This window comes from Dendrobates tinctorius, unplaced genomic scaffold, assembly GCF_039654945.1.
Source record: "Dendrobates tinctorius isolate UK_male_01 unplaced genomic scaffold, ASM3965494v1 ptg000008l, whole genome shotgun sequence".
In the NCBI taxonomy this organism is placed as follows: Eukaryota; Metazoa; Chordata; class Amphibia; order Anura; family Dendrobatidae; genus Dendrobates; species Dendrobates tinctorius.
In genome coordinates this window covers 48,278,066-48,305,067 of record NW_027361676.1, presented here as the reverse complement: position 1 = coordinate 48,305,067, position 27,002 = coordinate 48,278,066, and the positions used below count along the sequence as shown (strand labels likewise).

The 27,002-nt window shown below is 32.9% G+C and overlaps 18 non-coding genes across 18 annotated transcripts; all 18 read left to right on the top strand.

Moving 5' to 3' along the window:
- Positions 1-702: 702 nt before the first annotated feature.
- Positions 703-774, top strand: TRNAC-GCA (transfer RNA cysteine (anticodon GCA)). Its single transcript has one exon. It is a non-coding gene; the product is annotated as a tRNA-Cys (tRNA).
- Positions 775-1,613: 839 nt separating this feature from the next.
- Positions 1,614-1,685, top strand: TRNAC-GCA (transfer RNA cysteine (anticodon GCA)). The gene has a single exon. It is a non-coding gene; the product is annotated as a tRNA-Cys (tRNA).
- Positions 1,686-2,536: 851 nt separating this feature from the next.
- Positions 2,537-2,608, top strand: TRNAC-GCA (transfer RNA cysteine (anticodon GCA)). The gene has a single exon. It is a non-coding gene; the product is annotated as a tRNA-Cys (tRNA).
- Positions 2,609-3,461: 853 nt separating this feature from the next.
- On the top strand, positions 3,462-3,533 carry TRNAC-GCA (transfer RNA cysteine (anticodon GCA)). Its single transcript has one exon. It is a non-coding gene; the product is annotated as a tRNA-Cys (tRNA).
- Positions 3,534-4,395: 862 nt separating this feature from the next.
- TRNAC-GCA (transfer RNA cysteine (anticodon GCA)) lies at positions 4,396-4,467 on the top strand. Its single transcript has one exon. It is a non-coding gene; the product is annotated as a tRNA-Cys (tRNA).
- An 835-nt stretch (positions 4,468-5,302) lies between these two features.
- On the top strand, positions 5,303-5,374 carry TRNAC-GCA (transfer RNA cysteine (anticodon GCA)). Its single transcript has one exon. It is a non-coding gene; the product is annotated as a tRNA-Cys (tRNA).
- An 857-nt stretch (positions 5,375-6,231) lies between these two features.
- Positions 6,232-6,303, top strand: TRNAC-GCA (transfer RNA cysteine (anticodon GCA)). The gene has a single exon. It is a non-coding gene; the product is annotated as a tRNA-Cys (tRNA).
- An 835-nt stretch (positions 6,304-7,138) lies between these two features.
- TRNAC-GCA (transfer RNA cysteine (anticodon GCA)) lies at positions 7,139-7,210 on the top strand. The gene has a single exon. It is a non-coding gene; the product is annotated as a tRNA-Cys (tRNA).
- Positions 7,211-8,068: 858 nt separating this feature from the next.
- Positions 8,069-8,140, top strand: TRNAC-GCA (transfer RNA cysteine (anticodon GCA)). The gene has a single exon. It is a non-coding gene; the product is annotated as a tRNA-Cys (tRNA).
- Positions 8,141-8,992: 852 nt separating this feature from the next.
- TRNAC-GCA (transfer RNA cysteine (anticodon GCA)) lies at positions 8,993-9,064 on the top strand. The gene has a single exon. It is a non-coding gene; the product is annotated as a tRNA-Cys (tRNA).
- Positions 9,065-9,922: 858 nt separating this feature from the next.
- TRNAC-GCA (transfer RNA cysteine (anticodon GCA)) lies at positions 9,923-9,994 on the top strand. The gene has a single exon. It is a non-coding gene; the product is annotated as a tRNA-Cys (tRNA).
- An 854-nt stretch (positions 9,995-10,848) lies between these two features.
- Positions 10,849-10,920, top strand: TRNAC-GCA (transfer RNA cysteine (anticodon GCA)). Its single transcript has one exon. It is a non-coding gene; the product is annotated as a tRNA-Cys (tRNA).
- A 7,798-nt stretch (positions 10,921-18,718) lies between these two features.
- TRNAC-GCA (transfer RNA cysteine (anticodon GCA)) lies at positions 18,719-18,790 on the top strand. Its single transcript has one exon. It is a non-coding gene; the product is annotated as a tRNA-Cys (tRNA).
- An 859-nt stretch (positions 18,791-19,649) lies between these two features.
- On the top strand, positions 19,650-19,721 carry TRNAC-GCA (transfer RNA cysteine (anticodon GCA)). The gene has a single exon. It is a non-coding gene; the product is annotated as a tRNA-Cys (tRNA).
- Positions 19,722-20,557: 836 nt separating this feature from the next.
- TRNAC-GCA (transfer RNA cysteine (anticodon GCA)) lies at positions 20,558-20,629 on the top strand. The gene has a single exon. It is a non-coding gene; the product is annotated as a tRNA-Cys (tRNA).
- Positions 20,630-21,481: 852 nt separating this feature from the next.
- On the top strand, positions 21,482-21,553 carry TRNAC-GCA (transfer RNA cysteine (anticodon GCA)). Its single transcript has one exon. It is a non-coding gene; the product is annotated as a tRNA-Cys (tRNA).
- A 2,342-nt stretch (positions 21,554-23,895) lies between these two features.
- On the top strand, positions 23,896-23,967 carry TRNAC-GCA (transfer RNA cysteine (anticodon GCA)). The gene has a single exon. It is a non-coding gene; the product is annotated as a tRNA-Cys (tRNA).
- Positions 23,968-25,350: 1,383 nt separating this feature from the next.
- On the top strand, positions 25,351-25,422 carry TRNAC-GCA (transfer RNA cysteine (anticodon GCA)). The gene has a single exon. It is a non-coding gene; the product is annotated as a tRNA-Cys (tRNA).
- Positions 25,423-27,002: the final 1,580 nt, after the last annotated feature.

The window sequence follows — 27,002 nt, the reverse complement described above, 5'->3', positions numbered from 1 at the left end:
AGAAATCTACAAAAGATATATAAAGCACATTGAAAGACTATAAAACTGATAATTTACTTGTGATATAAAAATTACTGAGTGTTTCTCTGTACTTGTTGTATTAGTTTGTTACTTTTAACAAATAAAAATGTATATCAATGTAAAAAAGGCACAACAACATAAAACTGTGCAAATAGATTTCAGGGTTTATGAGGGAAAAAAAAAAAAAAAAAGAGTTTAGGTCTTTTAATATTGAGGGTATATCTCAGTGGTAGACAGTTATACTGCAGATCAAGAGATCTTTGGTTTAACTCCAAGTGCCCCCTGAAGATGCGTTTACAATGGATTAATAATACTGTACATGATTTCTTACCTACATATTTATGCAAGCTTTTGAACCATGTGAAGTTGAATTCATGTTTTTGTGCTTTCTTAAAGCACATTGGTAGACTCTAAAACTAAGATTTGACTGGTAAAATAAAAATTCCTGAGAGTTCCTCTGTACTTTTTGCTAAAGTTAATTATTTTGAACAAAGAAAAATGCATATCAAAGTAAAAAAACACAACCATATATAAACTGAAGAAAATTTCAGGTTTCATGTTAAAAAAGAAGAGTTTACATTTTTCAAATATAGGTGGCATAGCTTAGTGGTAGAGCATTTGAACATTTTTCAGATTGCATGTTGAAAAAAAAAAATTGAGCGTTTGCATTTTTCGAATATAGGGGGTATAGCTCAGTGGTAGAGCATTTAACTGCAGATCAAGAGGTCCTTGGTTCAACTCCAAGTTCCCCCTGAAGGTACATTTTCAACAGATTAAAAATACATGCTTCGCTACCTATATATTTATACTAGATTTAGAACCGTATGAAGTTGAATTCATGTTTTCTTTATATGAATACTAGTTAAGAAATGCAGCAAAAAGTTTGAGAAATTTTGCCTGTAAAGAAATCTACAAAAGATATATAAAGCACATTGGAAGACTATAAAACTGAGAATTTACTTGTGATATAAAAATTACTGAGTGTTTCTCTGTACTTGTTGTATTAGTTTGTTATTTTTAACAAATAAAAATGTATATCAATGTAAAAAAAGGCACAACAACATAAAAATGCAAATAGATTTCATGTTTTATGAGAAAAAAAAAAAAAAGAGTTTAGGTCTTTTAATATTAGGGGGTATATCTCAGTGGTAGACTGCAGATCAAGAGATCTTTGGTTTAACTCCAAGTGCCCCATGAAGATGCGTTTACAATGGATTAATAAAACTGTACATGATTTCTTACCTACATATTTATGCAAGCTTTTGAACCATGTGAAGTTGAATTCATATTTTTGTGCTTTCTTAAAGCACATTGGTAGACTCTAAAACTAAGATTTGACTGGTAAAATAAAAATTCCTGAGAGTTCCTCTGTACTTTTTGCTAAAGTTAATTATTTTGAACAAAGAAAAATGCATATCAAAGTAAAAAAACACAACCATATATAAACTGAAGAAAATGTCAGGTTTCATGTTAAAAAAGAAGAGTTTACATTTTTCAAATATAGGTGGCATAGCTTAGTGGTAGAGCATTTGAACATTTTTCAGATTGCATGTTGAAAAAAAAAAATTGAGCGTTTGCATTTTTCAAAAATAGGGGGTATAGCTCAGTGGTAGAGCATTTGACTGCAGATCAAGAGGTCCTTGGTTCAACTTCGAGTGCTCCCTGAAGGTACATTTTCAACAGATTAAAAATACATGCTTCGCTACCTATATATTTATACTAGATTTAGAACCGTATGAAGTTGAATTCATGTTTTCTTTATATGAATACTAGTTAAGAAATGCAGCAAAAAGTTTGAGAAATTTTGCCTGTAAAGAAATCTACAAAAGATATATAAAGCACATTGGAAGACTATAAAACTGAGAATTTACTTGTGATATAAAAGTTACTGAGTGTTTCTCTGTACTTGTTGTATTAGTTTGTTATTTTTAACAAATAAAAATGTATATCAATGTAAAAAAGGCACAACAACATAAAACTGTGCAAATAGATTTCAGGTTTTATGAGGGGAAAAAAAAAAAAAAAAGAGTTGAGGTCTTTTAATATTAGGGGGTATATCTCAGTGGTAGACAGTTAGACTGCAGATCAAGAGATTTTTGGTTTAACTCCAAGTGCCCCCTGAAGGTGCGTTTACAATGGATTAATAATACTGTACATGATTTTTTACCTACATATTTATGCAAGCTTTTGAACCATATGATGTTGAATTCATGTTTTTGTCTTTCTTAAAGCACATTGGTAGACTCTAAAACTAAGATTTGACTGGTAAAATAAAAATTCCTGAGAGTTCCTCTGTACTTTTTGCTAAAGTTAATTATTTTTAACAAAGAAAAATGCATATCAAAGTAAAAAAACACAACCATATATAAACTGAAGAAAATTTCAGGTTTCATGTTAAAAAAGAAGAGTTTACATTTTTCAAATATAGGTGGCATAGCTTAGTGGTAGAGCATTTGAACATTTTTCAGATTGCATGTTGAAAAAAAAAAATTGAGCGTTTGCATTTTTCAAATATGGGGGTATAGCTCAGTGGTAGAGCATTTGACTGCAGATCAAGAGGTTCTTGGTTCAACTCAGAGTGCCCCCTGAAGGTACATTTTCAACAGATTAAAAATACATGCTTTGCTACCTATATATTTATACTAGATTTAGAACTGTATGAAGTTGAATTCATGTTTTCTTTATATGAATACTAGTAAAGAAATGCAGCAAAAAGTTTGAGAAATTTTGCCTGAAAAGAAATCTACAAAAGATATATAAAGCACATTGAAAGACTATAAAACTGATAATTTACTTGTGATATAAAAATTACTGAGTGTTTCTCTGTACTTGTTGTATTAGTTTGTTACTTTTAACAAATAAAAATGTATATCAATGTAAAAAAGGCACAACAACATAAAACTGTGCAAATAGATTTCAGGGTTTATGAGGGAAAAAAAAAAAAAAAAAAGAGTTTAGGTCTTTTAATATTGAGGGTATATCTCAGTGGTAGACAGTTATACTGCAGATCAAGAGATCTTTGGTTTAACTCCAAGTGCCCCCTGAAGATGCGTTTACAATGGATTAATAATACTGTACATGATTTCTTACCTACATATTTATGCAAGCTTTTGAACCATGTGAAGTTGAATTCATGTTTTTGTGCTTTCTTAAAGCACATTGGTAGACTCTAAAACTAAGATTTGACTGGTAAAATAAAAATTCCTGAGAGTTCCTCTGTACTTTTTGCTAAAGTTAATTATTTTGAACAAAGAAAAATGCATATCAAAGTAAAAAAACACAACCATATATAAACTGAAGAAAATTTCAGGTTTCATGTTAAAAAAGAAGAGTTTACATTTTTCAAATATAGGTGGCATAGCTTAGTGGTAGAGCATTTGAACATTTTTCAGATTGCATGTTGAAAAAAAAAAATTGAGCGTTTGCATTTTTCGAATATAGGGGGTATAGCTCAGTGGTAGAGCATTTAACTGCAGATCAAGAGGTCCTTGGTTCAACTCCAAGTTCCCCCTGAAGGTACATTTTCAACAGATTAAAAATACATGCTTCGCTACCTATATATTTATACTAGATTTAGAACCGTATGAAGTTGAATTCATGTTTTCTTTATATGAATGCTAGTTAAGAAATGCAGCAAAAAGTTTGAGAAATTTTGCCTGTAAAGAAATCTACAAAAGATATATAAAGCACATTGGAAGACTATAAAACTGAGAATTTACTTGTGATATAAAAATTACTGAGTGTTTCTCTGTACTTGTTGTATTAGTTTGTTACTTTTAACAAATAAAAATGTATATCAATGTAAAAAAGGCACAACAACATAAAACTGTGCAAATAGATTTCAGGTTTTATGAGGGAAAAAAAAAAAAAAAAAAAAAAAAAAAAAGAGTTTAGGTCTTTTAATATTAAAGGGTATATCTCAGTGGTAGACAGTTAGACTGCAGATCAAGAGATCTTTGGTTTAACTCCAAGTGCCCCCTGAAGGTGCGTTTACAATGGATTAATAATACTGTACATGATTTTTTACCTACATATTTATGCAAGCTTTTGAACCATATGATGTTGAATTCATGTTTTTGTCTTTCTTAAAGCACATTGGTAGACTCTAAAACTAAGATTTGACTGGTAAAATAAAAATTCCTGAGAGTTCCTCTGTACTTTTTGCTAAAGTTAATTATTTTTAACAAAGAAAAATGCATATCAAAGTAAAAAAACACAACCATATATAAACTGAAGAAAATTTCAGGTTTCATGTTAAAAAAGAAGAGTTTACATTTTTCAAATATAGGTGGCATAGCTTAGTGGTAGAGCATTTGAACATTTTTCAGATTGCATGTTGAAAAAAAAAATTGAGCGTTTGCATTTTTCAAATATGGGGGTATAGCTCAGTGGTAGAGCATTTGACTGCATATCAAGAGGTCCTTGGTTCAACTCCGAGTGCCCCCTGAAGGTACATTTTCAACAGATCAAAAATACATGCTTTGCTACCTATATATTTATACTAGATTTAGAACTGTATAAAGTTGAATTCATGTTTTCTTTATATGAATACTAGTAAAGAAATGCAGCAAAAAGTTTGAGAAATTTTGCCTGAAAAGAAATCTACAAAAGATATATAAAGCACATTGAAAGACTATAAAACTGATAATTTACTTGTGATATAAAAATTACTGAGTGTTTCTCTGTACTTGTTGTATTAGTTTGTTATTTTTAACAAATAAAAATGTATATCAATGTAAAAAAAGGCACAACAACATAAAAATGCAAATAGATTTCAGGTTTTATGAGAAAAAAAAAAGAGTTTAGGTCTTTTAATATTAGGGGGTATATCTCAGTGGTAGACTGCAGATCAAGAGATCTTTGGTTTAACTCCAAGTGCCCCCTGAAGATGCGTTTACAATGGATTAATAATACTGTACATGATTTCTTACCTACATATTTATGCAAGCTTTTGAACCATGTGAAGTTGAATTCATGTTTTTGTGCTTTCTTAAAGCACATTGGTAGACTCTAAAACTAAGATTTGACTGGTAAAATAAAAATTCCTGAGAGTTCCTCTGTACTTTTTGCTAAAGTTAATTATTTTGAACAAAGAAAAATGCATATCAAAGTAAAAAAACACAACCATATATAAACTGAAGAAAATTTCAGGTTTCATGTTAAAAAAGAAGAGTTTACATTTTTCAAATATAGGTGGCATAGCTTAGTGGTAGAGCATTTGAACATTTTTCAGATTGCATGTTGAAAAAAAAAAATTGAGCGTTTGCATTTTTCGAATATAGGGGGTATAGCTCAGTGGTAGAGCATTTAACTGCAGATCAAGAGGTCCTTGGTTCAACTCCAAGTTCCCCCTGAAGGTACATTTTCAACAGATTAAAAATACATGCTTCGCTACCTATATATTTATACTAGATTTAGAACCGTATGAAGTTGAATTCATGTTTTCTTTATATGAATGCTAGTTAAGAAATGCAGCAAAAAGTTTGAGAAATTTTGCCTGTAAAGAAATCTACAAAAGATATATAAAGCACATTGGAAGACTATAAAACTGAGAATTTACTTGTGATATAAAAATTACTGAGTGTTTCTCTGTACTTGTTGTATTAGTTTGTTACTTTTAACAAATAAAAATGTATATCAATGTAAAAAAGGCACAACAACATAAAACTGTGCAAATAGATTTCAGGTTTTATGAGGGAAAAAAAAAAAAAAAAAAAAAAAGAGTTTAGGTCTTTTAATATTAGGGGGTATATCCCAGTGGTAGACAGTTAGACTGCAGATCAAGAGATCTTTGGTTTAACTCAAAGTGCCCCCTGAAGGTGCGTTTACAATGGATTAATAATACTGTACATGATTTCTTACCTACATATTTATGCAAGCTTTTGAACCTTGTGAAGTTGAATTCATGTTTTTGTGCTTTCTTAAAGCACATTGGTAGACTCTAAAACTAAGATTTGATTGGTAAAATAAAAATTCCTGAGAGTTCCTCTGTACTTTTTGCTAAAGTTAATTATTTTGAACAAAGAAAAATGCATATCAAAGTAAAAAAACACAACCATATATAAACTGAAGAAAATTTCAGGTTTCATGTTAAAAAAGAAGAGTTTACATTTTTCAAATATAGGTGGCATAGCTTAGTGGTAGAGCATTTGAACATTTTTCAGATTGCATGTTGAAAAAAAAAATTGAGCGTTTGCATTTTTCAAATATGGGGGTATAGCTCAGTGGTAGAGCATTTGACTGCATATCAAGAGGTCCTTGGTTCAACTCCGAGTGCCCCCTGAAGGTACATTTTCAACAGATCAAAAATACATGCTTTGCTACCTATATATTTATACTAGATTTAGAACTGTATAAAGTTGAATTCATGTTTTCTTTATATGAATACTAGTAAAGAAATGCAGCAAAAAGTTTGAGAAATTTTGCCTGAAAAGAAATCTACAAAAGATATATAAAGCACATTGAAAGACTATAAAACTGATAATTTACTTGTGATATAAAAATTACTGAGTGTTTCTCTGTACTTGTTGTATTAGTTTGTTATTTTTAACAAATAAAAATGTATATCAATGTAAAAAAAGGCACAACAACATAAAAATGCAAATAGATTTCAGGTTTTATGAGAAAAAAAAAAGAGTTTAGGTCTTTTAATATTAGGGGGTATATCTCAGTGGTAGACTGCAGATCAAGAGATCTTTGGTTTAACTCCAAGTGCCCCCTGAAGATGCGTTTACAATGGATTAATAATACTGTACATGATTTCTTACCTACATATTTATGCAAGCTTTTGAACCATGTGAAGTTGAATTCATGTTTTTGTGCTTTCTTAAAGCACATTGGTAGACTCTAAAACTAAGATTTGACTGGTAAAATAAAAATTCCTGAGAGTTCCTCTGTACTTTTTGCTAAAGTTAATTATTTTGAACAAAGAAAAATGCATATCAAAGTAAAAAAACACAACCATATATAAACTGAAGAAAATTTCAGGTTTCATGTTAAAAAAGAAGAGTTTACATTTTTCAAATATAGGTGGCATAGCTTAGTGGTAGAGCATTTGAACATTTTTCAGATTGCATGTTGAAAAAAAAAAATTGAGCGTTTGCATTTTTCGAATATAGGGGGTATATCTCAGTGTTAGAGCATTTGACTGCAGATCAAGAGGTCCTTGGTTCAACTCCAAGTGCCCCCTGAAGGTACATTTTCAACAGATTAAAAATACATGCTTCGCTACCTATATATTTATACTAGATTTAGAACCGTATGAAGTTGAATTCATGTTTTCTTTATATGAATACTAGTTAAGAAATGCAGCAAAAAGTTTGAGAAATTTTGCCTGTAAAGAAATCTACAAAAGATATATAAAGCACATTGGAAGACTATAAAACTGAGAATTTACTTGTGATATAAAAATTACTGAGTGTTTCTCTGTACTTGTTGTATTAGTTTGTTACTTTTAACAAATAAAAATGTATATCAATGTAAAAAAGGCACAACAACATAAAACTGTGCAAATAGATTTCAGGTTTTATGAGGGAAAAAAAAAAAAAAAAAAAAAAAGAGTTTAGGTCTTTTAATATTAGGGGGTATATCCCAGTGGTAGACAGTTAGACTGCAGATCAAGAGATCTTTGGTTTAACTCAAAGTGCCCCCTGAAGGTGCGTTTACAATGGATTAATAATACTGTACATGATTTCTTACCTACATATTTATGCAAGCTTTTGAACCTTGTGAAGTTGAATTCATGTTTTTGTGCTTTCTTAAAGCACATTGGTAGACTCTAAAACTAAGATTTGATTGGTAAAATAAAAATTCCTGAGAGTTCCTCTGTACTTTTTGCTAAAGTTAATTATTTTGAACAAAGAAAAATGCATATCAAAGTAAAAAAACACAACCATATATAAACTGAAGAAAATTTCAGGTTTCATGTTAAAAAAGAAGAGTTTACATTTTTCAAATATAGGTGGCATAGCTTAGTGGTAGAGCATTTGAACATTTTTCAGATTGCATGTTGAAAAAAAAAATTGAGCGTTTGCATTTTTCGAATATAGGGGGTATACCTCAGTGGTAGAGCATTTGACTGCAGATCAAGAGGTCCTTGGTTCAACTCCAAGTGCCCCCTGAAGGTACATCTTCAACAGATTAAAAATACATGCTTCGCTACCTATATATTTATACTAGATTTAGAACCGTATGAAGTTGAATTCATGTTTTCTTTATATGAATACTAGTTAAGAAATGCAGCAAAAAGTTTGAGAAATTTTGCCTGTAAAGAAATCTACAAAAGATATATAAAGCACATTGGAAGACTATAAAACTGAGAATTTACTTGTGATATAAAAATTACTGAGTGTTTCTCTGTACTTGTTGTATTAGTTTGTTACTTTTAACAAATAAAAATGTATATCAATGTAAAAAAGGCACAACAACATAAAACTGTGCAAATAGATTTCAGGTTTTATGAGGGAAAAAAAAAAAAAAAAGAGTTTAGGTCTTTTAATATTAGGGGGTATATCTCAGTGGTAGACAGTTAGACTGCAGATCAAGAGATCTTTGGTTTAACTCCAAGTGCCCCCTGAAGATGCGTTTACAATGGATTAATAATACTGTACATGATTTCTTACCTACATATTTATGCAAGCTTTTGAACCTTGTGAAGTTGAATTCATGTTTTTGTGCTTTCTTAAAGCACATTGGTAGACTCTAAAACTAAGATTTGATTGGTAAAATAAAAATTCCTGAGAGTTCCTCTGTACTTTTTGCTAAAGTTAATTATTTTTAACAAAGAAAAATGCATATCAAACTAAAAAAACATAACCATATATAAACTGAAGAAAATTTCAGGTTTCATGTTAAAAAAGAAGAGTTTACATTTTTCAAATATAGGTGGCATAGCTTAGTGGTAGAGCATTTGAACATTTTTCAGATTGCATGTTAAAAAAAAAAAAGTGAGCGTTTGCATTTTTCGAATATAGGGGGTATAGCTCAGTGTTAGAGCATTTGACTGCAGATCAAGAGGTCCTTGGTTCAACTCCAAGTGCCCCCTGAAGGTACATTTTCAACAGATTAAAAATACATGCTTCGCTACCTATATATTTATACTAGATTTAGAACCGTATGAAGTTGAATTCATGTTTTCTTTATATGAATACTAGTTAAGAAATGCAGCAAAAAGTTTGAGAAATTTTGCCTGTAAAGAAATCTACAAAAGATATATAAAGCACATTGGAAGACTATAAAACTGAGAATTTACTTGTGATATAAAAATTACTGAGTGTTTCTCTGTACTTGTTGTATTAGTTTGTTACTTTTAACAAATAAAAATGTATATCAATGTAAAAAAGGCACAACAACATAAAACTGTGCAAATAGATTTCAGGTTTTATGAGGGAAAAAAAAAAAAAAAAAAAAAAAGAGTTTAGGTCTTTTAATATTAGGGGGTATATCTCAGTGGTAGACAGTTAGACTGCAGATCAAGAGATCTTTGGTTTAACTCAAAGTGCCCCCTGAAGGTGCGTTTACAATGGATTAATAATACTGTACATGATTTCTTACCTACATATTTATGCAAGCTTTTGAACCTTGTGAAGTTGAATTCATGTTTTTGTGCTTTCTTAAAGCACATTGGTAGACTCTAAAACTAAGATTTGATTGGTAAAATAAAAATTCCTGAGAGTTCCTCTGTACTTTTTGCTAAAGTTAATTATTTTGAACAAAGAAAAATGCATATCAAAGTAAAAAAACACAACCATATATAAACTGAAGAAAATTTCAGGTTTCATGTTAAAAAAGAAGAGTTTACATTTTTCAAATATAGGTGGCATAGCTTAGTGGTAGAGCATTTGAACATTTTTCAGATTGCATGTTGAAAAAAAAAATTGAGCGTTTGCATTTTTCGAATATAGGGGGTATAGCTCAGTGGTAGAGCATTTGACTGCAGATCAAGAGGTCCTTGGTTCAACTCCGAGTGCCCCCTGAAGGTACATTTTCAACAGATTAAAAATACATGCTTCGCTACCTATGTATTTATACTAGATTTAGAACCGTATGAAGTTGAATTCATGTTTTCTTTATATGAATACTAGTTAAGAAATGCAGCAAAAAGTTTGAGAAATTTTGCCTGTAAAGAAATCTACAAAAGATATATAAAGCACATTGGAAGACTATAAAACTGAGAATTTACTTGTGATATAAAAATTACTGAGTGTTTCTCTGTACTTGTTGTATTAGTTTGTTACTTTTAACAAATAAAAATGTATATCAATGTAAAAAAGGCACAACAACATAAAACTGTGCAAATAGATTTCAGGTTTTATGAGGGAAAAAAAAAAAAAAAAAAAGAGTTTAGGTCTTTTAATATTGAGGGTATATCTCAGTGGTAGACAGTTATACTGCAGATCAAGAGATCTTTGGTTTAACTCCAAGTGCCCCCTGAAGATGCGTTTACAATGGATTAATAATACTGTACATGATTTCTTACCTACATATTTATGCAAGCTTTTGAACCATGTGAAGTTGAATTCATGTTTTTGTGCTTTCTTAAAGCACATTGGTAGACTCTAAAACTAAGATTTGACTGGTAAAATAAAAATTCCTGAGAGTTCCTCTGTACTTTTTGCTAAAGTTAATTATTTTGAACAAAGAAAAATGCATATCAAAGTAAAAAAACACAACCATATATAAACTGAAGAAAATTTCAGGTTTCATGTTAAAAAAGAAGAGTTTACATTTTTCAAATATAGGTGGCATAGCTTAGTGGTAGAGCATTTGAACATTTTTCAGATTGCATGTTGAAAAAAAAAAATTGAGCGTTTGCATTTTTCAAATATAGGGGGTATAGCTCAGTGGTAGAGCATTTAACTGCAGATCAAGAGGTCCTTGGTTCAACTCCAAGTGCCCCCTGAAGGTACATTTTCAACAGATTAAAAATACATGCTTCGCTACCTATATATTTATACTAGATTTAGAACCGTATGAAGTTGAATTCATGTTTTCTTTATATAAATACTAGTTAAGAAATGCAGCAAAAAGTTTGAGAAATTTTGCCTGTAAAGAAATCTACAAAAGATATATAAAGCACATTGGAAGACTATAAAACTGAGAATTTACTTGTGATATAAAAATTACTGAGTGTTTCTCTGTACTTGTTGTATTAGTTTGTTACTTTTAACAAATAAAAATGTATATCAATGTAAAAAAAGGCACAACAACATAAAACTGTGCAAATAGATTTCAGGTTTTATGAGGGAAAAAAAAAAAAAAAAAAAAAAGAGTTTAGGTCTTTTAATATTAGGGGGTATATCTCAGTGGTAGACAGTTAGACTGCAGATCAAGAGATCTTTGGTTTAACTCAAAGTGCCCCCTGAAGGTGCGTTTACAATGGATTAATAATACTGTACATGATTTCTTGCCTACATATTTATGCAAGCTTTTGAACCATGTGAAGTTGAATTCATGTTTTTGTGCTTTCTTAAAGCACATTGGTAGACTCTAAAACTAAGATTTGATTGGTAAAATAAAAATTCCTGAGAGTTCCTCTGTACTTTTTGCTAAAGTTAATTATTTTTAACAAAGAAAAATGCATATCAAACTAAAAAAACATAACCATATATAAACTGAAGAAAATTTCAGGTTTCATGTTAAAAAAGATGAGTTTACATTTTTCTTTTTCAAATATGTTTATTGAATTTTCCATAAATAGGAGGAAGGACAGGGGTAACAAAACAAGGCGAAAATGGGAAGAAATAAAAAATAGAGAACTCCACATTGAAACTAGAGCATATAACTTTCAGACCAGACTCCAAGCATATAGTACAGCAGTCTAATAACTTTACATATAAATTGAGTTCCACACTGCCCACTTTAAATGATATTTATGTAAGACATTGTTGTTAAAGGCAAATCGTTCTTCTATGAGACTTTGTGAACGCAGAATGTCCAAAATAATGGGGAATGCGGGTACCTCTGTCTTTCTCCACCACAAAGCTATTTGATTCTTAATTACAGTAAATAAGTGTATCATAACGTATCTGATGGATGTATCCACCCCCTCCATATCCAAGGATAAGATTACCATCTGGGGAGAGATCTTGACAAGATCAGATGATAGCAATTTAATATGTTCTCTAGTTTCCCTCCAAAGAATCTGCAATTTGGGACAACTCCAAAAGAGATGAAATAAATTCCCCGGAAAAGTACATCCTCTCCAACATTGAGAAGACATCCCATCCCCTATATGTGCTAGTCTGGTTGGGGTGAAATACCATCGGACTAATACCTTATAGTAGGATTCCTGCAAAGACATAGAAACCATGGCCCTGCAAGTATGTTCTATGGCAAATTCCCATTGCTCTGGGTTAAATTTCTTTCGTAGATCAATTTCCCATCTTTCCATATAAATATGTTTCGTAAAGATGGAGCCCCCATTGAGGCGACTATAAATATTTTTGCAGGTCCAATTCAGTTTAGTATTACTGTGATTGACTAGTGAGGTCATAATCTCTAAATTGAGAGATCTTCTACGTATCAAAAGTAAAAGATTATCCTTCAAGATCTGATAGAAAAGAAACTCCCCAGATGGCATATGATATTTCTCCCTGATCTCGGAAAAAGAGGATACCCTACTACCATCCCATATATCTCCTACTTTCCTAACCTTTAAATCAAACCAAATCTTGGGTATGGATGATTGAAACATGACTTCAAGAAGTTTAAGAGGACATCTTTTTAGTGAAAGAGTTCTATTCTCTGTCCTTTTTAATTTAGTGAATTTCGACCAGGCATCTAATATAGCATGTACTATTGGGTTAGAGTGACGCTTAGTTTTAGGCTCTAATATATGGCTAGAGAATGTATTTTGTAGCGGTTTATAATTACCACTTGCTAGTTCAAGATCCATCCATGCAGGTTGCTCTCCAGACTTGAACCATTGATGACTGTTTTTAACCAGAATCGCCTGATGATAGGCCCTAATATTAGGAAGAGCCAACCCTCCATGTTTCTTGCTTCTAAAAAGGATAGTATGTGCTACTCTCGGTTTTTTATTGCCCCAAACAAATATTTTAATTAGTTCTTGTATTTTTTTTATTAGTTTTTCATTGACTTTGAGAGGGATGGAGCGAAAAATATAAAGAATTTTAGGCAGTATGATAGATTTAACCACCAATATACGTCCCATAAGAGTAAGGTTCAAACTTTCGAGATGTTTAAAATCTTTGGAAATGGCCTTTATTAGACCTTCAACATTACTAGGCACAATCTGGTTGAAATTTTTTGTGATATTTATACCTAAATATGTCAATGATTGTGTTTCCAGCTGAAAGTTGGTGGAGGCTAGAACTTCTTTAACTTCTTCTGGCGGAACATTAAATGACATTACTTTAGATTTTCCCGTATTAATTTTAAAGCAAGATATTCTGGAAAATTGTGCTAATATTTCCATTAAAGTTTTGACTGATTTAATTGGGTTAGTTAGGGATAAGAATAGGTCATCCGCAAAAAGGCTGACTTTATGGGTGCGATTTTTAGTATTATATCCGGTAATTGATGAATTTGCCCTAATTGCCTCTGCCAGAGGTTCCATTGCCATTGCAAATAATAAGGGAGAGAGCGGACAACCTTGTCTAGTCCCATTTGTTATGTTAAAGGAATTAGATAAGTAATTATTTAGGTAGATTCTGGCATTTGGGTAAGAGTAAAGGGAAAATATTTTAGCGATAAAGTGATCGTCGAAGCCAAATTTAGACATGACATTTTGAAGATAAAGCCAATTGATTCTATCAAACGCCTTTTCAGCGTCTAAGGCTAAAAAAAGAGATGGGACACTAGATTTCTTGATTAAGCTAAGAAGATTAATGACTCTTCTTGTGCCATCTGCTGTTTGCCTACCCACAATAAAACCCATCTGATCTGTATTAATTAACTTGGGAAGGATATATTTAAGTCTTTCAGCCAGTATTTTGGAAAATATTTTAATATCCCCGTTAATTAGGGAGATGGGCCTAAAATCTTTTACATTTACTGATTCCCCCTTTTCTTTAGGTAATAAAACTATAGTTGCTTCCAACATGCTTTTAGGAAAGGAACCAGCAATTGCTACTTGATCGTAAAGATCCTTTAAAAAGGGAGTAAGGGTTTTGGCAAATATTTGATAATACTCGTTAGCATACCCATCTGGGCCAGGAGATTTCAGAGGTTTGAGATTCAAAATAGTTTTCTCAATTTCCTCTATGGAAATGGGTTTGTTTAGTGTATCTAGATCCGAATCATTTAAACGAGGAAGTTTTAAACCGGTCAGAAATGTATTTATAGCAATTTGGTCAGGAGAAGGGTACCCAGGCTCTTGATCCAAGTTATAAAGACTTTGGAAAAATTTTGCAAAAACATTAGCAATGTCTTGCGGGTGTGACTGCAGTTGTCCTGCTGTGTTTCGGATCTTGTTAATTCTTCTTGTAATCCTATCCCTTTGTATTTTCCTCATCATATAACGTGTGGGTTTATTTGTGGAGGTATAATAAGTGGCTTTAGTGGCTCTTATTGCTGCGTCATAATCTAAAATAAGTAACGCTTTCAATTGCTGCCTTAAATCTAATATTTCCATTTGGGTGGTATGTGATGGGTTTGCTAGACTATTTTGCTGGTCCTCTTTTAGTTTAATTTGTGATTGTAGATTTGAGATTTTTTCCCTTTTTTCTCTCCTGTTTCTAGCCGACAATTGCATGATGCACCCTCTGATTACAGCCTTGTGGGCTTGCCATAAAATGAATGGGTCAATGTGTTCTGTGGCGTTATCTGCAAAATAGTTATTGAGTGCTTTATCTATAGTTTCCTTAAATTTATTTGTCTTAAGCAGAGAGATATTGGTCCTCCATAAATAAGTATTAGATGTTTGAGGGCCTGTGGCAAATTCTGCCCTTATTGGGGAATGATCTGAAAAAGTTTTGTTGAGAATTTCAATTTTCTTAAATTTAGAGAGAGAGAGTACACTGGTGAGAAAAAGATCTATTCTCGAAGAAGATTGGTGGGTTTCGGAGAAATAGGTATACTCTCTAGAGGAAGTATTGAGGCAACGGAAAACATCGTATAATTCATTGTTGGAGAGCCAGTTGCCTAACGATGGGCATGATTTTCGTGCCTGGGATGATGCATCCAGGTCATTATTGGGCACCAGATTAAAATCTCCCACCAAAATCAACTCTCCCTTCCTGACCTTTTCAATTTTCTTGATTAGTTTATTAAAGAAGGGTAGCTGTTTACTATTTGGGGCATAGATATTAACTATAGTAAACGTAGTACCATTGAGATCACATACTAAGATATGAAATCTCCCTTCTGGATCTACCTCTTCCAACTGCAATTTAAATGATATTTTGTTACTAACAATAGTAATTACCCCCGCTTTTTTGGTTGGTTTCAAAGCCTTAAAAATATTAGAATAATTTTTATTCTGGAAGAATGGGTGGTTATCTTTAGCTAGTCTTACTTCTTGTAAGCAGATTACATCTGCCTGGTAATTTCTAATTTCTTTCCACAACGTGTGTCTTTTAAATGGACTGTTAAGACCTCTCACATTATAGGAAAGAAGTTTGATATCCATTTAGAGTGGAGCCACTTGGAGTCTGGATTCTCAAACAAGAACAAAAAAAGGAAATAAAGAAAAAAGCTAAATTTAATCACTAAAAGTAAGAGAAAAAAGATCTATTATACGGAGAACTCCTGGAGGGAGCCACCTATTGTGGCTATCTCCTGAAAGCGGGGAAAAAGTGACCTGGTTCCCGCAAGAACAACCACTATGGAAGAAATATAATATAAGACTTCTTTAACTTAAATATAATAAATTCTCCAAAGTAAAGACCTTAAAGAAATTTGATGTTACAGATCAGCCTTTATCTTTAAAATCTTTTTGAAGATAGGCTAAGAAATCCCGGCCTTCATCAGGATTAATCAGGGAGATGTTCCTGCCCTTGTACGAAACTATGACCCTGGTGGGGAATCCCCATCTATAAGAGATTCCTAAGTCTCTTAGTTTGGCATTAGTTTCTCTGAATGCTTTTCTGGCATCCATAGTGCTTTTTGAAAAGTCTGAGAAAACTTTTATATTGTCGTACGGGGCTGGGAAAGTATGTTTGTCCCTTAAAAATTTTAAGATTTTTTCTTTGGTCTCAAAGAACAATAACCTCAGAATGGTGTCTCTAGGTTTGTCAGGAGGTATGCCTTTTGGTCTTTGTAGTCTATGAATTCTGTCAATTGTCAAATGGATATCTGACAATGTGGGAACTGCTTTTTTAAATAAAGTCTTGACATAGTTAGACAGATCATCTTGTAAGATGGTCTCCGGCATGCCCCTCAGTTTAAGATTATTTCGACGGCATCTATCTTCCAGATCCGTCGTTTTGGATTGGAGAAATTTAATGTCCTCTCCCAATTCCATGTTTTGTTGGACTAATGTCTCAACTTTGTTTTCCAGTTTGGTAATTTTAGTCTCGTTGGCCTCGAACCTATGTGTGAACTTGTCGCTCACCTCTTGTATAAGGTTTCGTTGTTCCTCGAAACCCAGTGTTATAGAGTCTTTTAATGCTTTGCAGAAGTTAGCGAGGACTCCCTCAGATACCTGTCGCTCTGAGTCAAGGAAAGTCTCATAATTAATTGAATCTATTGAGGATCTCTCCGGAAGAGTGGGCACAGAACGACCTCTTTTTTGTAGGGGCTTATTAGGACTCCCGTTAAGGGAGAACTCCTCTGAAGTGCTGTCTGAGTCTAAGACAGAAATGCAGCTACCCTTATCCCCTTTTCCCAGATTTTTCCGTTTGTTAGATTGGGAGAGGTCCATAGTGACACTAAGTGTGGTGTTAGGTTCGACATGCTGGTCAGAATTATCAGTAATCACATTAGGTATCAAAATGTTATGAAACTCAGGAAGTAGGTCCCTTTGTAACTTCTTTTCCTGTGTTAATTTGCCCTGAGAGACATTTGTCTCTTTTAGTGGGGGTAAATGTCTGGCTTCAGATCTCTCTCTTGGAGATCTAGACTTGTGTGTACATATTGACTCAGAGGAGTCTTTGTTTTGTCGTGTTTTTATAGTGCCCCATGTTGTCTGGGTTTTATTTTGTTGCCATTTAGATTTCTGATTCCCTGATGCCATTTTGTCGGGCTAGGAACAAGTAGGCTATATATATGTTCTGAGGTAAGTTTTTTAACAAACTAGTATAAAAGTAGATGGAGGACACCTTGTAAGACTCGCAGTACTGCAATACCTAATATGTCTCACAATACCACAAATGCACCTATTATATTGGTATTATATAAATATTACCCGATAATGCAAGTACTCTGTTTAAAGCAGGTTTTAAATGTAAAAAGTAAATACCCTTTAAGTAATTAAAGATTTTAAACTATTTGTGTCCTCCCAGTGGGAAACTGAAGTAATACCTTAGGAAAAAAGGCAGAATAAGAGAACCATAGCACAAAATAAACCCTATAGAGATAATTATTTATCCCTCTGGGGAACTCAAAGTCAAAAGTGTCAAAAGTGCCTTGTGTATCAAAAAAAAAAAAAAAAGGCAACCCAACGTCACAATGGAGGAGGCTGTACTCAATCAACTTTAGGTAATTTTAAATACCCAGAGAAGTTATTATTTATGTGAAGCCTTTATGGATTATCCAGTTTAGTCCACCAAATATATACTTGTATTAAATATCAGGGCTCCTAATGATCCTCAAAATAACAGACCCCCTCCTCACAAAATAACCACAAGCTGTAGTACTTATCTAATGCAGAGCAGAGGATTTAAACTTTCTTGCTTCCCACAGCCCCAGCAGGACTATTAGTGAAGGTTTTAATAGCGTCTTTTGCTGCTCCTAATCTTCTGGGAAATCCGTCATGTTCACCGCGGCGATTCTCTATGTTCCTGCGACGTCACCGGGACCTCGGCTCTTCCAGCCACCTTCCTTCCTTACTTCTTCCTCAGTAATGGACACCGCGACATTTTCAGCCGCCTGCAGGCTTCACCGCTGCTGTATTCACCAGTCCCGTCCTCGCCGCCTCTCCCTCCTCCTTCTTCCTGGATCCTGCCTCCGGTTGCGACGTCAGCGGTAGCGGCCCGCCTCCTCACTTTAGTCTGATAGCCCGGTCTTCACTGTGCCAAGATGGCGCCGCTTCCCGCGCTTTTTTTACCTCAGCGCAAGGGCACCGCTTCACCTCAGCTTGACAGGCACTGCAGGCTTACCGCTCTCTCAGGCCAGGTAAACGGTCATTCTTTTATTATGGCGGCTTCAAATCAGTCCGGTTCCCGCTTAGTGCCGATGACGTCAGAGCCTAGTGAAGGGACTCCCGGACTCTTGCCGTGTTTTAAACAGCAGCTCCCGCCATTTTTACCGCTCAGCAGCTATTTGTCCCAGGCTTAGCAGGCAGTAAAGCAGGAACTCCAAATCTTCAACAAAGGATATGTAGAAGGTCCTTGGACAGTCTTTAAGGTTTTTATAAGTATTTAGCAATAAATGTCATCTTTTAACATGCGTTATTGTCGCTTTTGTGGTTGTCCACACGGGAGCTCACAGCTCAGACGTCCATCATCGCCCGAGCGCAAGCCACGCCCCTACATTTTTCAAATATAGGTGGCGTAGCTTAGTGGTAGAGCATTTGAACATTTTTCAGATTGCATGTTAAAAAAAAAAAAGTGAGCGTTTGCATTTTTCAAATATAGGGGGTATAGCTCAGTGGTAGAGCATTTGACTGCAGATCAAGAGGTCCTTGGTTCAACTCCGAGTGCCCCCTGAAGGTACATTTTCAACAGATTAAAAATACATGCTTCGCTACCTATACATTTATACTAGATTTAGAACCGTATGAAGTTGAATTCATGTTTTCTTTATATGAATACTAGTTAAGAAATGCAGCAAAAAGTTTGAGAAATTTTGCCTGTAAAGAAATCTACAAAAGATATATAAAGCACATTGGAAGACTATAAAACTGAGAATTTACTTGTGATATAAAAGTTACTGAATGTTTCTCTGTACTTGTTGTATTAGTTTGTTATTTTTAACAAATAAAAATGTATATCAATGTAAAAAAGGCACAACAACATAAAACTGTGCAAATAGATTTCAGGTTTTATGAGGGAAAAAAAAAAAAAAAAAAAAAAAAAGAGTTTAGGTCTTTTAATATTAGGGGGTATATCTCAGTGGTAGACAGTTAGACTGCAGATCAAGAGATCTTTGGTTTAACTCCAAGTGCCCCCTGAAGGTGCGTTTACAATGGATTAAAAATACTGTACATGATTTTTTACCTACATATTTATGCAAGCTTTTGAACCATATGATGTTGAATTCATGTTTTTGTCTTTCTTAAAGCACATTGGTAGACTCTAAAACTAAGATTTGACTGGTAAAATAAAAATTCCTGAGAGTTCCTCTGTACTTTTTGCTAAAGTTAATTATTTTGAACAAAGAAAAATGCATATCAAAGTAAAAAAACACAACCATATATAAACTGAAGAAAATTTCAGGTTTCATGTTAAAAAAGAAGAGTTTACATTTTTCAAATATAGGTGGCATAGCTTAGTGGTAGAGCATTTGAACATTTTTCAGATTGCATGTTGAAAAAAAAAAATTGAGCGTTTGCATTTTTCAAATATGGGGGTATAGCTCAGTGGTAGAGCATTTGACTGCAGATCAAGAAGTCCTTGGTTCAACTCCGAGTGCCCTCTGAAGGTACATTTTCAACAGATTAAAAATACATGCTTCGCTACCTATATATTTATACTAGATTTAGAACTGTATGAAGTTGAATTCATGTTTTCTTTATATGAATACTAGTAAAGAAATGCAGCAAAAAGTTTGAGAAATTTTGCCTGAAAAGAAATCTACAAAAGATATATAAAGCACATTGAAAGACTATAAAACTGATAATTTACTTGTGATATAAAAATTACTGAGTGTTTCTCTGTACTTGTTGTATTAGTTTGTTATTTTTAACAAATAAAAATGTATATCAATGTAAAAAAAGGCACAACAACATAAAAATGCAAATAGATTTCAGGTTTTATGAGAAAAAAAAAAAAGAGTTTAGGTCTTTTAATATTAGGGGGTATATCTCAGTGGTAGACTGCAGATCAAGAGATCTTTGGTTTAACTCCAAGTGCCCCCTGAAGATGCATTTACAATGGATTAATAATACTGTACATGATTTCTTACCTACATATTTATGCAAGCTTTTGAACCATGTGAAGTTGAATTCATGTTTTTGTGCTTTCTTAAAGCACATTGGTAGACTCTAAAACTAAGATTTGACTGGTAAAATAAAAATTCCTGAGAGTTCCTCTGTACTTTTTGCTAAAGTTAATTATTTTGAACAAAGAAAAATGCATATCAAAGTAAAAAAACACAACCATATATAAACTGAAGAAAATTTCAGGTTTCATGTTAAAAAAGAAGAGTTTACATTTTTCAAATATAGGTGGCATAGCTTAGTGGTAGAGCATTTGAACATTTTTCAGATTGCATGTTGAAAAAAAAAAGTGAGCGTTTGCATTTTTCAAAAATAGGGGGTATAGCTCAGTGGTAGAGCATTTGACTGCAGATCAAGAGGTCCTTGGTTCAAATCCGAGTGCCCGCTGAACGTACATTTTCAACAGATTAAAAATGCATGCTTCGCTACCTATATATTTATACTAGATTTAGAACCGTATGAATTTGAATTCATGTTTTCTTTATATGAATACTAGTTAAGAAATGCAGCAAAAAGTTTGAGAAATTTTGCCTGTAAAGAAATCTACAAAAGATACATAAAGCACTTTGGAAGACTATAAAACTGAGAATTTACTTGTGATATAAAAATTACTGAGTGTTTCTCTGTACTTGTTGTATTAGTTTGTTATTTTTAACAAATAAAAATGTATATCAATGTAAAAAAAGGCACAACAACATAAAAATGCAAATAGATTTCAGGTTTTATGAGAAAAAAAAAAAAAAAAAAAAAAAAAAAAGAGTTTAGGTCTTTTAATATTAGGGGGTATATCTCAGTGGTAGACTGCAGATCAAGAGATCTTTGGTTTAACTCCAAGTGCCCCCTGAAGATGCATTTACAATGGATTAATAATACTGTACATGATTTCTTACCTACATATTTATGCAAGCTTTTGAACCATGTGAAGTTGAATTCATGTTTTTGTGCTTTCTTAAAGCACATTGGTAGACTCTAAAACTAAGATTTGACTGGTAAAATAAAAATTCCTGAGAGTTCCTCTGTACTTTTTGCTAAAGTTAATTATTTTGAACAAAGAAAAATGCATATCAAAGTAAAAAAACACAACCATATATAAACTGAAGAAAATTTCAGGTTTCATGTTAAAAAAGAAGAGTTTACATTTTTCAAATATAGGTGGCATAGCTTAGTGGTAGAGCATTTGAACATTTTTCAGATTGCATGTTGAAAAAAAAAATTGAGCGTTTGCATTTTTTGAATATAGGGGGTATAGCTCATTGGTAGAGCATTTGACTGCAGATCAAGAGGTCCTCGGTTCAAATCCGAGTGCCCCCTGAAGGTACATTTTCAACAGATTAAAAATACATGCTTCGCTAACTATAAATTTATACTAGATTTAGAACCGTATGAAGTTGAATTCATGTTTTCTTTATATGAATACTAGTAAAGAAATGCAGCAAAAAGTTTGAGAAATTTTGCCTGAAAAGAAATCTACAAAAGATATATAAAGCACATTGAAAGACTATAAACCTATAAAAGACTATAAGATTTGACTGGTAAAATAAAAATTCCTGAGAGTTCCTCTGTACTTTTTGCTAAAGTTAATTATTTTGAACAAAGAAAAATGCATATCAAAGTAAAAAAACACAACCATATATAAACTGAAGAAAATTTCAGGTTTCATGTTAAAAAAGAAGAGTTTACATTTTTCAAATATAGGTGGCATAGCTTAGTGGTAGAGCATTTGAACATTTTTCAGATTGCATGTTGAAAAAAAAAAGTGAGCGTTTGCATTTTTCAAATATAGGGCTCAGTGGTAGAGCGCTGCTCAGTGGTAAAGCATTTGACTGCAGATCAAGAGGTCCTTGGTTCAACTCCGAGTGCCCGCTGAACGTACATTTTCAACAGATTAAAAATGCATACTTCGCTACCTATATATTTATACTAGATTTAGAACCGTATGATTTTGAATTCATGTTTTCTTTATATGAATACTAGTTAAGAAATGCAGCAAAAAGTTTGAGAAATTTTGCCTGAAAAGAAATCTACAAAAGATACATAAAGCACTTTGGAAGACTATAAAACTGAGAATTTACTTGTGATATAAAAATTACTGAGTGTTTCTCTGTACTTCTTGTATTAGTTTGTTATTTTTAACAAATAAAAATGTATATCAATGTAAAAAAAGGCACAACAACATAAAAATGCAAACAGATTTCAGGTTTTATGAGAAAAAAAAAAAAAAAAAAAAAAAAAAAAAAAAAGAGTTTAGGTCTTTTAATATTAGGGGGTATATCTCAGTGGTAGACTGCAGATCAAGAGATCTTTGGTTTAACTCCAAGTGCCCCCTGAAGATGCATTTACAATGGATTAATAATACTGTACATGATTTCTTACCTACATATTTATGCAAGCTTTTGAACCATGTGAAGTTGAATTCATGTTTTTGTGCTTTCTTAAAGCACATTGGTAGACTCTAAAACTAAGATTTGACTGGTAAAATAAAAATTCCTGAGAGTTCCTCTGTACTTTTTGCTAAAGTTAATTATTTTGAACAAAGAAAAATGCATATCAAAGTAAAAAAACACAACCATATATAAACTGAAGAAAATTTCAGGTTTCATGTTAAAAAAGAAGAGTTTACATTTTTCAAATATAGGTGGCATAGCTTAGTGGTAGAGCATTTGAACATTTTTCAGATTGCATGTTGAAAAAAAAAAGTGAGCGTTTGCATTTTTCAAATATAGGGCTCAGTGGTAGAGCGCTGCTCAGTGGTAAAGCATTTGACTGCAGATCAAGAGGTCCTTGGTTCAACTCCGAGTGCCTGCTGAACGTACATTTTCAACAGATTAAAAATGCATACTTCGCTACCTATATATTTATACTAGATTTAGAACCGTATGAATTTGAATTCATGTTTTCTTTATATGAATACTAGTTAAGAAATGCAGCAAAAAGTTTGAGAAATTTTGCCTGAAAAGAAATCTACAAAAGATACATAAAGCACTTTGGAAGACTATAAAACTGAGAATTTACTTGTGATATAAAAATTACTGAGTGTTTCTCTGTACTTCTTGTATTAGTTTGTTATTTTTAACAAATAAAAATGTATATCAATGTAAAAAAAGGCACAACAACATAAAAATGCAAACAGATTTCAGGTTTTATGAGAAAAAAAAAAAAAAAAAAAAAAAGAGTTTAGGTCTTTTAATATTAGGGGGTATATCTCAGTGGTAGACTGCAGATCAAGAGATCTTTGGTTTAACTCCAAGTGCCCCCTGAAGATGCATTTACAATGGATTAATAATACTGTACATGATTTCTTACCTACATATTTATGCAAGCTTTTGAACCATGTGAAGTTGAATTCATGTTTTTGTGCTTTCTTAAAGCACATTGGTAGACTCTAAAACTAAGATTTGACTGGTAAAATAAAAATTCCTGAGAGTTCCTCTGTACTTTTTGCTAAAGTTAATTATTTTGAACAAAGAAAAATGCATATCAAAGTAAAAAAACACAACCATATATAAACTGAAGAAAATTTCAGGTTTCATGTTAAAAAAGAAGAGTTTACATTTTTCAAATATAGGTGGCATAGCTTAGTGGTAGAGCATTTGAACATTTTTCAGATTGCATGTTGAAAAAAAAAAATTGAGCGTTTGCATTTTTTGAATATAGGGGGTATAGCTCAGTGGTAGAGCATTTGACTGCAGATCAAGAGGTCCTTGGTTCAAATCCGAGTGCGCCCTGAAGGTACATTGTTAACAGATTAAAAATACATGCTTCGCTAACTATAAATTTATACTAGATTTATAACCGTATGAAGTTGAATTCATGTTTTCTTTATATGAATACTAGTAAAGAAATGCAGCAAAAAGTTTGAGAAATTTTGCCTGAAAAGAAATCTACAAAAGATATATAAAGCACATTGAAAGACTATAAACCTATAAAAGACTATAAGATTTGACTGGTAAAATAAAAATTCCTGAGAGTTCCTCTGTACTTTTTGCTAAAGTTAATTATTTTGAACAAAGAAAAATGCATATCAAAGTAAAAAAACACAACCATATATAAACTGAAGAAAATTTCAGGTTTCATGTTAAAAAAGAAGAGTTTACATTTTTCAAATATAGGTGGCATAGCTTAGTGGTAGAGCATTTGAACATTTTTCAGATTGCATGTTGAAAAAAAAAGTGAGCGTTTGCATTTTTCAAATATAGGGGGTATATCTCAGTGGTAGAGCATTTGACTGCAGATAAAGAGGTCCTTGGTTCAGCTCCGAGTGCCCCCTGAACGTACATTTTCAACAGATTAAAAATGCATCCTTCGCTACCTATATATTTATACTAGATTTAGAACTGTATGAATTTGAATTCATGTTTTCTTTATATGAATACTAGTTAAGAAATGCAGCAAAAAGTTTGAGAAATTTTGCCTGTAAAGAAATCTTCAAAAGATACATAAAGCACTTTGGAAGACTATAAAACTGAGAATTTACTTGTGATATAAAAATTACTGAGTGTTTCTCTGTGCTTGTTGTATTAGTTTGTTATTTTTAACAAATAAAAATGTATATCAATGTAAAAAAAGGCACAACAACATAAATATGCAAATAGATTTCAGGTTTTATGAGAGGAAAAAAAAAAAAAGAATTTAGGTCTTTTAATTTTAGGGGGTATATCTCAGTGGTAGACTGCAGATCAAGAGATCTTTGGTTTAACTCCAAGTGCCCCCTGAAGATGCGTTTACAATGGATTAATAATACTGTACATGATTTCTTACCTACATATTTATGCAAGCTTTTGAACCATGTGAAGTTGAATTCATGTTTTTGTGCTTTCTTAAAGCACATTGGTAGACTCTAAAACTAAGATTTGACTGGTAAAATAAAAATTCCTGAGAGTTCCTCTGTACTTTTTGCTAAAGTTAATTATTTTGAACAAAGAAAAATGCATATCAAAGTAAAAAAACACAACCATATATAAACTGAAGAAAATTTCAGGTTTCATGTTAAAAAAGAAGAGTTTACATTTTTCAAATATAGGTGGCATAGCTTAGTGGTAGAGCATTTGAACATTTTTCATATTGCATGTAAAAAAAAAAAAATTGAGCGTTTGCATTTTTCGAATATAGGGGGTATAGCTCAGTGGTAGAGCATTTGACTGCAGATCAAGAGGTCCTTGGTTCAACTCCGAGTGCCCCCTGAAGGTACATTTTCAACAGATTAAAAATACATGCTTCGCTACCTATATATTTATACTAGATTTAGAACCGTATGAAGTTGAATTCATGTTTTCTTTATATGAATACTAGTTAAGATGTAATTTTTTCCAGGTGCAAAAATTAAAGATGTGTCTGACAGGATATCAGGACTCTTCAGACCTACAGATGACTACCCATTCCTGCTACTACATGTGGGGATAAATGACACTGCAAGAAACGACCTGGAAACCATCTGCAGAGACTTTGAAGACTTAGGTAAGAAAGTGAAAGAACTGGGAGCGCAGGTGGTCTTCTCTTCCATCCTCCCAGTGGATGGCCATGGAACAAGGAGGTGGAATAAGATTCTGCAGGTGAACAACTGGCTACGTCGATGGTGCCGTCAGCAACGATTTGGATTTCTGGATCACGGAGTGAACTACTTATACGATGGACTACTTGCTAGAGATGGGGTGCACCTTACGAAGACTGGTAAGCATGTATTTGGAAGTCGCCTTGCTACACTTGTAAGGAGAGCTTTAAACTAGAACAACATGGGAAGGGAAGCAAAAGACCAGAAAAAGCCATACACCTGACAAATGCTATTGAGAACTCTGCTATTAGAAGTGGAAAGGAAGAACAAAGACGAAAGAATCTAATTAATAAAAATATTGGAGAAACAGAAACCAATCACAAACTAAAATGTTTCTATACTAATGCACAAAGCATGGGCAACAAACAAGGAGAATTGGAACTACTAACACAGGAAAAGAAATATGATGTCATTGGAATCACTGAAACTTGGTGGGACAATACACATGATTGGAATACAAGACTAGAAGGATACAACTTATTTGCAAGAAACAGACTTGATAAACGAGGAGGAGGTGTCGCATTGTATGTTAGAAACGCGTATATCTGCACAGAGATTGAAGCTTCAGAGACTGGGAGTTCTGTGGAAACTGTTTGGGTAAGAATACAAGGACAGAACAATGGAAAGGACACCATTGTAGGCATTTACTACAGGCCGCCTGTGCAAGCTGAAGCTATGGATGAACTCTTTATGCATCAAATGGCCAAGTTCTCCAAAAAATATGACATAGTTGTCATGGGAGATTTCAACTATCCAGACATTTGTTGGGAATCTCTCTCAGGCAAAACTAACAGGTCAAGGAAATTCTTATCCTCTCTTGCTGACAACTTTATCTTCCAAAAGGTAAGGGAGAAAACAAGGGGAACTGCTACCTTGGATCTAATCCTTATAAACAGGGAGGAAATGGTTGAGGAGGTAAAAGTGGCTGGGACCCTAGGAGGTAGCGACCATGCTATTTTAGAATTTTGGATAACTAGAGGCGGAAGACCTGTGAAGACTCAGACGTCAAGGTTAGATTTCAGAAAGGCAGATTTTAAGGGATTCAGAAAGAGAATTGGAGGGATCCAATGGCTGGATATCCTTAAAGACAAAAATGTCCAGGAAGGATGGGAAATCTTGAAAAATGAAATTCTCAAAGCACAGTTGTTAACAATTCCGAAAAGAGGGAAGAATAGGAAGCAGTTAAGGAAACCAGGATGGATGAACACAGAA